At 34.2% G+C, this 12,374-nt stretch overlaps 1 protein-coding gene across 8 annotated transcripts in view; it reads right to left on the minus strand.

The window, feature by feature from the left end:
* The window catches only part of LOC149421516 (leucine-rich repeat flightless-interacting protein 2), a 62,951-nt gene that overhangs the window by 22,714 nt on the left and 27,863 nt on the right, over window positions 1-12,374 (minus strand). For 3 of the 8 annotated variants that reach the window (XM_089634830.1, XM_089634826.1, XM_089634829.1), the window contains exon 1: window positions 2,891-3,000. The exons of 3 other annotated variants lie outside the window; for them this stretch is intronic. The gene's annotated coding sequence lies outside the window, so the exon portion shown is untranslated. Of the gene's footprint in view, window positions 1-2,686; window positions 2,837-2,890; window positions 3,001-12,374 lie in introns of those variants that run through there. 2 more of the 8 variants (XM_089634827.1, XM_089634828.1) reach the window with 2 other exon arrangements.

Here is a 12,374-nt window from a genome sequence, read left to right on the forward strand (position 1 = left end):
TATTTCGAATGCACGACAAAAGACATGTAAAAAATGCCCTAATCGTTGATCTATGTGTCTGCGAGACGCGACTCGCGGTGTTTGCGCTCCTCCGCTGAAATACTTTCGCTTTTGCCTCATTGCCCATTGTGCACTTGTGTTTAGTCAACATTACATAATAGTACGGTACGTCTGTTTCACGTACAAACTAGTGGGCCACTATCGTGATCATTGAAAAAAAAAGTTTTAAATTATTCTGTATTTCGAAACATTTTTTCACATTTTCAAAACAAGTTTTTAGAGAATATTATTTATTAATAAGAAAAGTGTTAATTGTGTATGGCCAAAATCACCCCTAATGGGTGAAAGCCAAAATAAATAATAATAAAATAATACGTTTTTAATAACTACGAAATTGAAACCGTTTTCATAAATCAAAAAAGTCATCTTTATTGACATTAGAATAACCATAAAAGTTTTTTAAAAAAAGCCATGCTGTGAAAAGTTGGTTAACTAATTTCAAGTCACAGAATTCAAGATTGTTAATAATTTCGTTAACCCATCGGCATGCCTGCCGCCAAGTTTGGGGGACTGCACTTTTTTCGCATCGGCATATTGCCCGCCCCGTTGGGGAGACTAAAACTTTTCCCACATACTTAGATAGTTCACAATAAAATTATAATCTATATAAAAGCATAAAAAGTGTTTAATTTGGGGAAAAATGGGGTACACTACTGCACAGTAATAATCCTTAAGTATGCACAGATGTCACAAATAAAAATTAATACGCCGATGGATTCAAAATACGCGCGTAAGCTTCAACTTCAATTTCATGGTCAATTTTGAAATATCAAACGACAAAATTTTCAAATCGATTCATATAAAAAAAATTGTAGAGAATTTTATGAATTTAAACAAAGAGCATTAAAAATAGGCATTTATCAAGTGATGTCACCTGCATTTATAATGCTACAAAAAACCGATTTGGTTAATATATTTACTATTATACATACTTATTTATAACAAAGCAAGAAGGTACCTATCTTATTTTTTTTATAGAATTATCATATTCTCGGTAGAAAAAAAACAACGTTTTTTTTACTATAATCTATTTTGTAAATGTCTTTTAAATCTTAAAAAAGTGGATTGACTGAGTATTAATCCTTCCTAATCAGGAACTGGAATGGACAATTCTTTCAGCTCGATTGGATGTCGCGAAGTGGGATAGTTTCCACTCATTTTGCAATTTGCATTCATTCATTCACGAAAACAAAATCGAAATTCAAATATTTTTCACGTAATTTTTTTTAAGGCAATTAAAGTTGCATGCAAATGGCTCATCGTTACTGTCAGAGTTTATTATTTCAATTATTCGGTACAGTGTCAACAGTGAACAGTCACATGGTTAGGGGGAATTTTAATTGACAATAATGTATCACTCTTAAAATAATTAGTGTTGCAACGTTTAAATGTGTGCAATATAAGCGGACATTAAAACAATCATTCATAATGTCTGTTTCGGGAGTCGGTATGCCTATGCGACTGTGTGAATATTAATAATGAATACTAAATTAAACGCGATCTCATATATGGTATTAGCAAGTTCGTGATAAGAATGATACCGACTTTCATTTAGATTGTGGATATCATTATCCGTTCACGCCACAACAGATATTTAATTTGGAAGATAAATAAAAAGAATATCCAATAAATGGGCGTATGTTTGTGTAATCAAGCTTGTATCCAGGGGCTGTGTAATCAGCTTTTATTATCCAGCCCACGTGTAAAATGAGGAAAACGGAAAAAAAACACTTTTTATCATCTATATAATTATGTCGATGGGCGAAATGGGGAACCCGAAAAATTCGATAGTGGCAATTAAATTAATGTATTAATGTATAAATATATATAAGCTTTCACCCGCGGCTTCGCTTGCGCGGTATTAGGGAGAAATTACTGTACACAGAATTTTCCTAAAGGGATGAAATGTTTTTCCGGGAAGAAAAGTAACCTAAGTCACTTCAAAGCCTTCCAACTATACCTATGCAAAAAAACACGTCGATTGGTCGCGCCGTTGCGACGTGAAAGAAGGACAAACAAAAAAACATACTTTCGCATTTATAATATTAATTAGGATACGACACTAAGGACGGGTTGTCTCACAGAATTTGAATTCATTAAATTTTTAAGTTAATATTCAAGTTTTATTCAAGTTATGTTATTATTCAAGTACTGTGAAGCAACCGGTTCGTGATGAAATAATAACAGAACTTGAATAGAACTAAAATTTTAACTTTGAAATTCTGTGAAACAACCCATCCTAAATAAGATCCAAAGGTAAATCAAAATCGTGTTTTTCTGCATTTTAATTTAGATTTGTTGTCTTTATATTCGCATAAAGTATGTATTTATACACTGTATTATATACACGTGCTATGGTGCTGATTTAATTTCATGTCACGATTATGAAAACGTCACGTCGTTAGCCACTTTTCGCTCTAAACTGACAATATTAGGTAAATCTAAAAATCAATATTTACAACCCGACAACTTAGATTTAAGAATTTTTAAAATATAAATAAAACCAATTCAAATAATCCACAAGCACTTCACATCAAAAGACTTCTAACCACATAATATCTTGAATAAATTATTTATCTCAATCACTTTTATGTGTACCAAGAAAATGCCACAAACGTCGTATCACCTTTGAATTAATCAGTAAAACCAGATAAAACGACACACAATGTGTAACCAACACTATTTTGAATAATTACGTAATGCACTTTTATTTAAAATTCACACAAGGCGCCGAGAAAAAAATATGATAACACATCAAGATGAATTATTATTTCGACACATTTTTGCACAGAGAAGAAATTTGGAAGTAGGGTAAAAATATTAATGTTACGTCTCGCAGCGATGTTTTGGTGGGAGATTTGTTCGGGTTATCACGGCCGGCGGCTTTCGGAGGGCGAGTGCGCGCAGGCGACTGGACTGAGACGAGACCAGGACTGAGGACTGAGGCTCTACTCAGACTTTACACACTGCTAATACCGAGTACCAAGTGACGTCGCGTGGCGGGCACCCCAGGCCCGGCCCGTCAGCCCTCAACTCAAGCTGGACTGATACGAGCTTTGAGGGCAAATAATTAAAGAGACAGGATGTTATATATTGCACCCCTGTTAATATCATATTATTAAGTATTGTAAAGTGCAAATATTATAATAAAATAACTTTATTATTGTATATATTTTCAATATATAAAACCTACCGGTTTCGGTTCACCCTGAATCTTCATCAGGGTTATATAAAACATATTTTACATATTGCAAACAATGTCTCACCAGTACAGGTGTGACAATAACAAATCGTTTATGAACATATTTGCATTTAATTTTTACCCATTCTTATTTGTTATTTACTTCTGCATATTTAGCTTATTCATTTTGTTACTATTTTTGTTATTATTATGTATTTAAACATCCATGTATGTAAATTTTTGGGCACCATGCCTGTTTTATGTACTTAAATAAAAATAAACAAATAATAAAAAAATATATTTTTATATAACCCTAATTACTACAAGAAACAACTATTTGTGTTGGGGAGATGGAAAAAGATTCAAGTTCCATATTTTCCCAATCAAAGTTAAGTTTGAAGTTTAAGTTTTTTTTAGGAAATACGCATAAAATATTTGAATAACCCATGCATTTTTGCATGTTTTTTTCCATCTCCACCGACTTAAATAGTTGTTTCAAATAGTAATTGAGTTGAAAATGTTTTTTTTTTAATTGCGTATGCGTCTCTTTGCTCTTTTGCGTGTATCTTAATTTAATTATTTATACATTAGATGTATAAATAATAAATTATAATATCATACTTCCTACTCCTAAATGTAAAAAAACAATAGGACAGTTTAACCATGAATATCTCGGAGTTAAATTTTTTAACTCATTACCAGAAAAAATTAGAAACATGAATGCAAATATAAACGAATTCAAAAGCCACCTTAAAAAGTATTCCGAACAGTTGAACTGAATCATATCAAATATAAACCAATATAACAACACCCCCCATACACACAAGCCCTGCTTATTTATGGGGGTACATCAAATACTTATATTATATTATGTAATTAATAACTGTTTTATATTGTGTAATGTAATTCGTATATCTTTTTTTTACTAATAAAAAAAAACAATTATATTAACTTAATATCACAGACAGGCAACCTGGGGTGATTTCATTATATTCGTAAGGTCCGCATTACAAAAGGCTGGAGGTAACAGAAATTAAAAAATAAATTAGAATTACGACTTAACGACTCATTTTCGTTTATAATGCTCGATCGAACAAGTTGACTTGGAATCGAGTAGCTCGACACAAAACGCCATTGATATACCATCAAGACGCTCACTCAAATTGTAAATTTCGTCGAACATCAAGCAAGAATTACGGGACATGGAAACCTTTTTGTTTATGAAATTTCCTTATGAACAAAAAAGCATCGAGCAATACGGTACACACGTTAAATAATATTACTTGGATGATTTGTATAGCGCCACGTTCAAATGAGCGTAAAACCATCGAGCATGAACGAGCGTGAGTACTGGCTATAAGATTTGATCAATGCATGAAGATTTGATCGATGCATGTTTTAACATCTGCTAAGGGTTAACCTGTCAAAGCGTATAATATGCATAGTTATTTGCGGGTGGACCGCTTATTTACAAATGTACGACAGTAAAGTAATCAGTACTGGTACATTTGTAGGATGTTCATGAAACGCGTATTTAGAATAAGCAAAATATCAATTTTTTTACTCCGACAAAAAAAAATTCTTAATGTCTTGGCATGGTTAGTGAAATGGAATAAAATATTCAAAAGAAAGGGGTAGGTACATTTTAATCTTGGTTAGTTTAAGTTAGAGTTCACTATCGGTGAAAGTTGAATTTTAGTAGTTTTTTATTAATACATTAGATTTTTTTTTAAATATGATTTGGCAATGTGAACCTCACTGGGTGCTGAGGATTACGATATTATTACATAGATTTTAGTATTTTCCCACAACATTAAGAAGTTAATAAAATAGTTTCCTGCGTGAATATTATATTGCGCAGTGATACTGGAAAGTTCAAGTAATCGATGGGCCGAATCATGCTTTACGGGAGGTTCAAAGATCAACGGAGCACAGAGAAAAATTTCCTGGAAAAATAATTAAGAGGTAATTGAATGAATAATAGGTATTCAGAAATCGTTCATCGTTTATTGACTGAGCATACTACGACACGGAAAAAAAGAAGAAAAATCAACTTCAGGTTTAGAAATAAAAAAAAAATTACGAATTATTACGGCAAAAAATTTATTGATAATGACTGCTCGATTGATAAACGAGCAGAGCGTAGCGAAGTCCTGATTTAACACGACCGTTTTGCATTTCACCTGTCTGTAAATTTGTTCGTAGGTACGTTCCGTTTCAAGATAGTGGCGGTTTTAATGGTTCAGTAAAGATTATTTTTTCCTATGTGAAATAGTCGTGTTTATTTCTAATTAGCATTTTTTTATTGTTGCAGAGAAAATTGAGTACTGCTAATTCATTAAGAATCTCTTCAAATTATTCGTAATCCGGTTAAAAACGGGATTGCAGGCCCTTAACGAATGAATTGATAGGTTTCCTGTAAAAGAGAAATGATTTTTCACAAAGTCGGAACACGTGTTCATAAAAATCATTATATCAAGGCAGGTGCGCATGAAAACGTATTCCGATATATTAGGAATTGACTAAAAGTTCATCAGGAAACGGCCTACAATCCCGTTTTTAACCGGATTACGAATAATTTGAAGAGATTTTCAATAAATCAGCAATACTAATTATTCTCCGTGTATGGTGCCTACCTGTCCGAAGTTTGAACAAAATAATCACAAAGTGACGTTTCTTTGAACAAATTGTATGATTCCTTTGTTGCAATAAAAAAATGTTGCATATACATATATACATGGCTTATGATTCAGTGGGTGGGTATTTAAGTATCTAATTACAAATCTTATGATTTCAGAGGAAAATGTGGTTTTGATTTGACTTTTTGAAAGTGAGGTCTATTGTTCACATAACTTAGTAATGTTGTTACACAGTTGGGAGTTGTTAAGACGAACGATAAGAGTTTGATGATTGTATTACAAACTTATCTAGATGCTTAATAATTGAATCTGCAATACAGTACTAATTGCAAACCTGTCTACGCCTCCTGATTTAGGTGCCACATTAGTCTCGCCGATTAAAAAAACGAACACAGGAACAAGTGCGTATAGGCAGTCGGCAGTCGTCAAGCTAAAGCCATCAGCACTTGCAGCAGTCAGAATGCGAAGCGGTGAGGATGAGCCGATATTTCGGGCGATGGATTGCGACCAGCGATTCAAAAGGCCAAATTCCAGGCTCCGATTTAGAAATACTTGGACGAGATCCTCAAAATCAAAATGTCAAAGTTTTAAATAAAGTTGTGAGGATTCAATCACGATGTTTTGCATTTATTTGGTGTAATTCAGTGTTACATTGAAATGGTAACGCAATCCTGAACCATAGCTGTTATCGAGTTCAATCAATGCATCTGTGGTATACTAACACATGGTTGTCACAAATACATTTACATTTACAGGGCCGGCCCTGAGCCAAACGGCGCCTAGCGCGAGTAAAAAATTGAAGTCTACTGGTCAAAACCAGTAGACGCTAGACGCCTAGATAGGTGATCACTGTAATCAGAGCCGTCATCGAGTTCAATCAATGCATCTGTGGTATACTAGCACATGGCTGTCACAAATACATTTACATACTATATACAAAGCCGGCGCCTAGCGCAAGTAAAAAATTGAAGTCCCTTGTCAAAACCCGTAGACGCCTAAGTAGGTAGGTGATCACTGTAATCAATTATATTCGGATTATTTGCAGGATTGTGAGATGTAAAATATTATCGGCGCCTTCGCAATTCGGCGCTCGGGGCGGACCGCTCCAATTGCGCCCGTATAGGGTCGGTCCTGATTATACAGAATGTTAAGGGACGTACTTGACTTACTTTAACCAGTGATTCCTGACATCAATAGTAAAAAAAGTGAAATTTCGGTCTCGGGTGACTTTTGTTTTTTTTTTTTTCAAAAACATTTTTTTTTAAATTCTTTTACATGTCGACACTGGTCACTTAGCCGAGTAACCGCCCAACTTCTCACATCGACCCTAGCTGTCCAATTCCTACTATTTTTGTGAAAATAACATAAAAAATGTCACCTGATTCAAAAAATTTATTCACATTTTTATTCCAAATAATGTCAGGAATAACTGGTTAAAATAAGTGAAGTGCGTCCCTTAAAACACCCTGTATAGAATTTAGAAAAGTCCTTGTTTTGCCATCTTTCCAGACATTTAAAAAAATATATCTTAGAGTGCAACATCTCGAGAAAAACAATGAGTGAACGAAAAATTAGGAATTTGAAACCATCAAGATAATTCCTGTTGTAAAGTCATCTCTAGATATGTATTTAGAAATCAAAAAATAATTATTTGCATCGAACTAAGATTAAATCTTATGCCACGTATGAACAGGACAACATTTCAGCGAGCTGAGCCACGAATTATGGGAAAAGAAAAAACGCGGTTGTTTTGTTCCATTCCCGTAATTCTTGGCTCGGCTCGCGGCAATTTTGTCAGCTTTATACGCACCCTTAAAGGGTGGGAAAATGGGATGGGGGGTGGTTTTTCGAAATCTCGTATAGACAGTGACTCTGCTCTTATTTTGATGGCCAAGTGTGCAAAATTTCATCAATCTCGTAATAAAACTATAGATTTCATCACGTATGATACAGGTTTGAGGTGTGGGAAAAGTGGATTGATTGACAGTGACCTCCCTCTTATTTTAAAGGTCAAGTGTGCAAAATTTCATAGACTTCGGAATAAAATAAACAAGTCAAATCCATACCGCCCGCCCGCCACAGACACTCTCCTTTATGTATACAGTAGATAGATATTTCCTCAATTCAAATACATACTTATTACATAACATTTTACGACCACAAAACTAGAGCGTAGTATGGTAGTCCCCCGTTAATTCTAAATTCTCCTGATAATTTCAGGATTTCCTGGTTTCCCAGGTCTGCGGTCACAAGAGAAACGAGGCGACACTTCGAATGCAATTAACCCGATATAATCTCATAACGCACCGGATCTCGCTCCAGTTTCCCCGCGAAGCAATCATCACTAGGCAAGGAATGCAGCCGCTCTCATGACAGCTTCACCTACAATAATACCTGTCTGTAATCTGTGACCACTTATAACATTGCGAGTGCGGTGAGTGCTGAGTGGTGAGTGTGAATGGTGGGTGAGGTTATTGGGTTGGCTGGCAGTAGAGGTAATGGTAATAGCCGAGTGCACGCGAACACGACACCCACAGGTCAGTAACAAGTATTGTCGTGCGGCCCTACCCGCATCACACAAGTCAATATGCACGTTAAGTAATATGCCAACAGTTTAGTGGGAGATAATAGGTAACAATGCAGGACCCCTTGACAACAGCGATATCAGTCCTGGGCAGACTTAACAGTACTCGTACTTCGGTTACAATTTCCGGCATTACAAGTTCAAGCGACGGCAATCACTTATTTTCCCCTACAAACTTAACAATCATGACAATGTCTTGCGGTATTAATCTAAAGTAAGTGTTGAAAAACCAAACCACTGTTGAGATAATGATAATATGTTACCACAATATGATTAAAAGGTATAAACAAAACATATCAAAGACTTTTCATTTTTCTTCCTCGTGGATTACGACCACTTGCATTATACAGACAGAATAATCATTGTTATAGCATGTGTTTACAAAATATAAATAAACCACACCTGTTTGATTGAAACTGCAGATTGTGCAGGACCGGAGCTATCTTAAATACTCAGTGTTAAGTGTTATAAAATTGATATCATTACTTGTGGAAACAATGAATCATTGATTCAATCCTACACGGAGAAAAAATAGTATTGCCGATTTATTAAAATCCAATTAAAAACGGGATAGCATGCCGTTTCCTAATAAACTTTTAGTGCATTCATAATATATTGGAACACGGGTTCATGCACCTTCGCTTCTTCTGATATGACAATGACGAAATGCGTAAATATTTTTAATATTTTTAAAATATGAACACATGTTCTGACATCGCGATAAAACATTCGTGTTTTACTGATAATTTATTAGGAAACCTGTTAATTCATTCGTGAAAGGCCCGCAGTCACGTGTTTAACCGGAATACAAATAATTTTAAGATATTTATAATAAATTAGCAATTCAGTATAATTATTTATTTAAAAAATAATTTTAAAATCTATCTCGACTTAGTAAGGCTTCAGTATTCCGGTGCTGCGGGATTGCATGATAATCCATAAAATTAAAATCATTTCTACATATTATGTACTTAACTAATATTCAATTCAAGGTAGCGTATAATAAATACGCTTGAAATTCGTGGGATCACGGTAAACAAAGGATTACACAGAAATATGTGGTAGACAAGAGGTGAATGTTTAAACCTACCAATATGTCACTCAAGTATTGCATCTTTGTTAAAATTACAATAAAAATCATTAAACTAAAGATTTTTCTAAGTAACACCGCGGGAGATTCATAAAAAAAATAATAAACATTCATACGCCGTTTCGTGCATATCTTGTGCAGATGTGTGAAAGTCCGCGCAATATGGCATTCTTTTACGGTCTCGAAAAAAGAAAAAAAGGGTAACGAATGGCGCTCAGATGTTTAGACAAACTATTTACATGGTGATGTGTCTTCGACGATTTATATATAAATAATAGCTATGTTGCTTTATCCGTTAATATTATATGTTGGCCTTGGAATATATCGTAGATTGCACATTTAAACAGTGTTGCTCAACCGGAGTCCATGTGGCCTCCCCTTGGAAGTTACAGAAATTTCAAAACAGTCAGAGGCCAAAAATTACCCTTTGGGAAGCCAGAGAAAGGGTGCAAACATATGTGATATCTTTAACCCCTCAGGCCTCTGGCATATTGACCATTTCATTTCATTTTCTGTCAAGACGCTGTCAGAAAGTAGAAAAATTTCTGCGTATTTCGGTTTCGCAATAAAATCCTAATAAATGGAATATTTTTGGAAGGCTTTCAAATTTTAGTATTAGAAATAAACATGTAATTTTAGAAATATTGAAATTTTGAAATCAAACATAAAAAGTTTTTAGAATAGCACATCTGAAGTTTGTTGTCTAAATACTGACCAAAAATATCACATATTTTATAAGTGTATTGCAAAAAATTTTCATATTTTTTTCTCAAATTGCGGTCGGAACTTCTGGTTTCTTAGAGGTATATTTTAATTATTCTGTGGTTGACTTCTGGATTTGAATATAAAGCGTGGCGTTTTCTCTTTCCAGCACCGTTTAGTTCATATTTCTCACCATGACAGTAAGGGAGATACAACGATTTCTATGAGACCATATCAGCCGTTTCTAAAAGCGAACAAATTAACTCTACGGGTAATAGCTGTTTGTTTGCAAAACCGAACAAATTAGCCAGAGAGGTAAACTGTCGGACGCATTATTAAATATATTGATGAAAGAATTACTGTGAGAAAAAATAAAATGAACAAGTAAAGAAGCCATTACCACTTTTCTCGGAAACTCATTTTTAAATACGTATTGAATTAACATAATTTCTATCAACAGTGGCCATAGAAAAATATTAAACTTCGCGGGTTAAAAAGTGTTGGGAATCTGTGTAGAATATGTTGTACCACTTTGTTTTTAGCTTAAATGTAGGCATTCGTGGTACGGTTTTCGATCATGGATATAAAAAGCGAAATTTTCGGCGAATGACAAAAGCAACGACTGAAAAAAAAACACCTTCCCGGACGCTGTTGCGCATGTTAACAATTTGCGCTTTGGGCCTAAGGTAACGGGGACAAGGTGGCCTTGAAACTGTACACCAATGTAATCGTGTTGTAATCAAACTGAAACGATAAACAAACAATGCACGAGTTTCATTTGAACGTGTTATGGGATCCACTATCAAACATTCAACACTAAACCACAAATAGTAAGCAATAATATTCCTTGTATAAACGGGCTTAATACGGTTTAGTTTGTGTTCGGGCTACAAATTACGTAATTACTATGCGTAACTATTCAATTTAATATAAAGTCGATTTGTAGGCATGATGATGTCCTTCGCCATAAACCAGATACCTCCTACGTTGTACACATTTTATTTTCGCATAATCGCCACGTAGATACTAAAAACACAGCTGTCAATGAAAAGAAAAATACTTCAATAACGTTGTGGAATGCTGCGTATACATAAGCGAGCCGAACTGAACCTTAACTAATGGGAAAGGAACGAAGCAAAACTGCGATTGGCGCGAAACGCCGCATGCATTTGATTTGTTCCTTTCCCGTAATTCGTGGCTCGGTTCGCGTTTAAGTTCGCAAATGTATACGTACCATTATAGAGTCTAATACTTGAGTGGTTTAGCGATCAATAGAATCTGTAGATATCATAACAATTTACAATATGAACTTACCTGGCAGGTGCAATCAAAACTAAATCAGCATGCGGAAATCTGTAATTATGAAAATGTGCATAGTATCCTTACAACTTTCTACTACAACACATAAATACCTGTCACACTTAATCACAAACACGTTAACACCTCAGCACAGGTTCTCCTAGTGAGGTGTTGACGTAACATACAATATCACCCACACACAGTTTTACCTATATCAACCTATTTCCTTTATTTTTTGTACCTTTTTCTGTACTTTTTTCTCTGTACTACAATATAAACTACTGTAATCATTTGTAAAATGTGTATTCAAGAATAAACAGACATAAATAAAACGGAATTCTCATTGTGTAAAGCAGTAAAACCTCTCGAAAAGCTATGGAGTCATAAAACTTTAAAGAGATTTTTTTTTAGTCTAGAATTTTTAGGTCAACGCAAATATTTTCAGCTTACAGCTTAATTTGCTAACTTTTAGAATATGGCAATAAAAAGATTTATTGACATAATTATGTTTTCCCCACTGGGATTTTCCGTGCTGGGGATTTTTTTTTACATTCTCCATGTTGTATTTTTATCAAATTTACATCTAGTAATTAATTACACTAGTTAGGATGTGTGCTACAATTTTTTTGTATTTCTTAATGCTTAACATTTTACAATATAAATCTGAAAGCTAACCTAATTTGTTTTGATTATACTAATATTACTCAGGTTGTCTCACATCAATCAATTTGTGTTTGGTTGAAATAATATTCTATTAATTTCGTGTTTGCCTATGTCCCAGATCCATATTGTTTTATGAATGTTTTGAAAATATTGAAA

The sequence above is a fragment of the Hesperophylax consimilis genome, chromosome 8 (assembly GCF_061612785.1).
Source record: "Hesperophylax consimilis isolate HC1 chromosome 8, BYU_Hcon_1.0, whole genome shotgun sequence".
Lineage (NCBI taxonomy): Eukaryota > Metazoa > Arthropoda > Insecta > Trichoptera > Limnephilidae > Hesperophylax > Hesperophylax consimilis.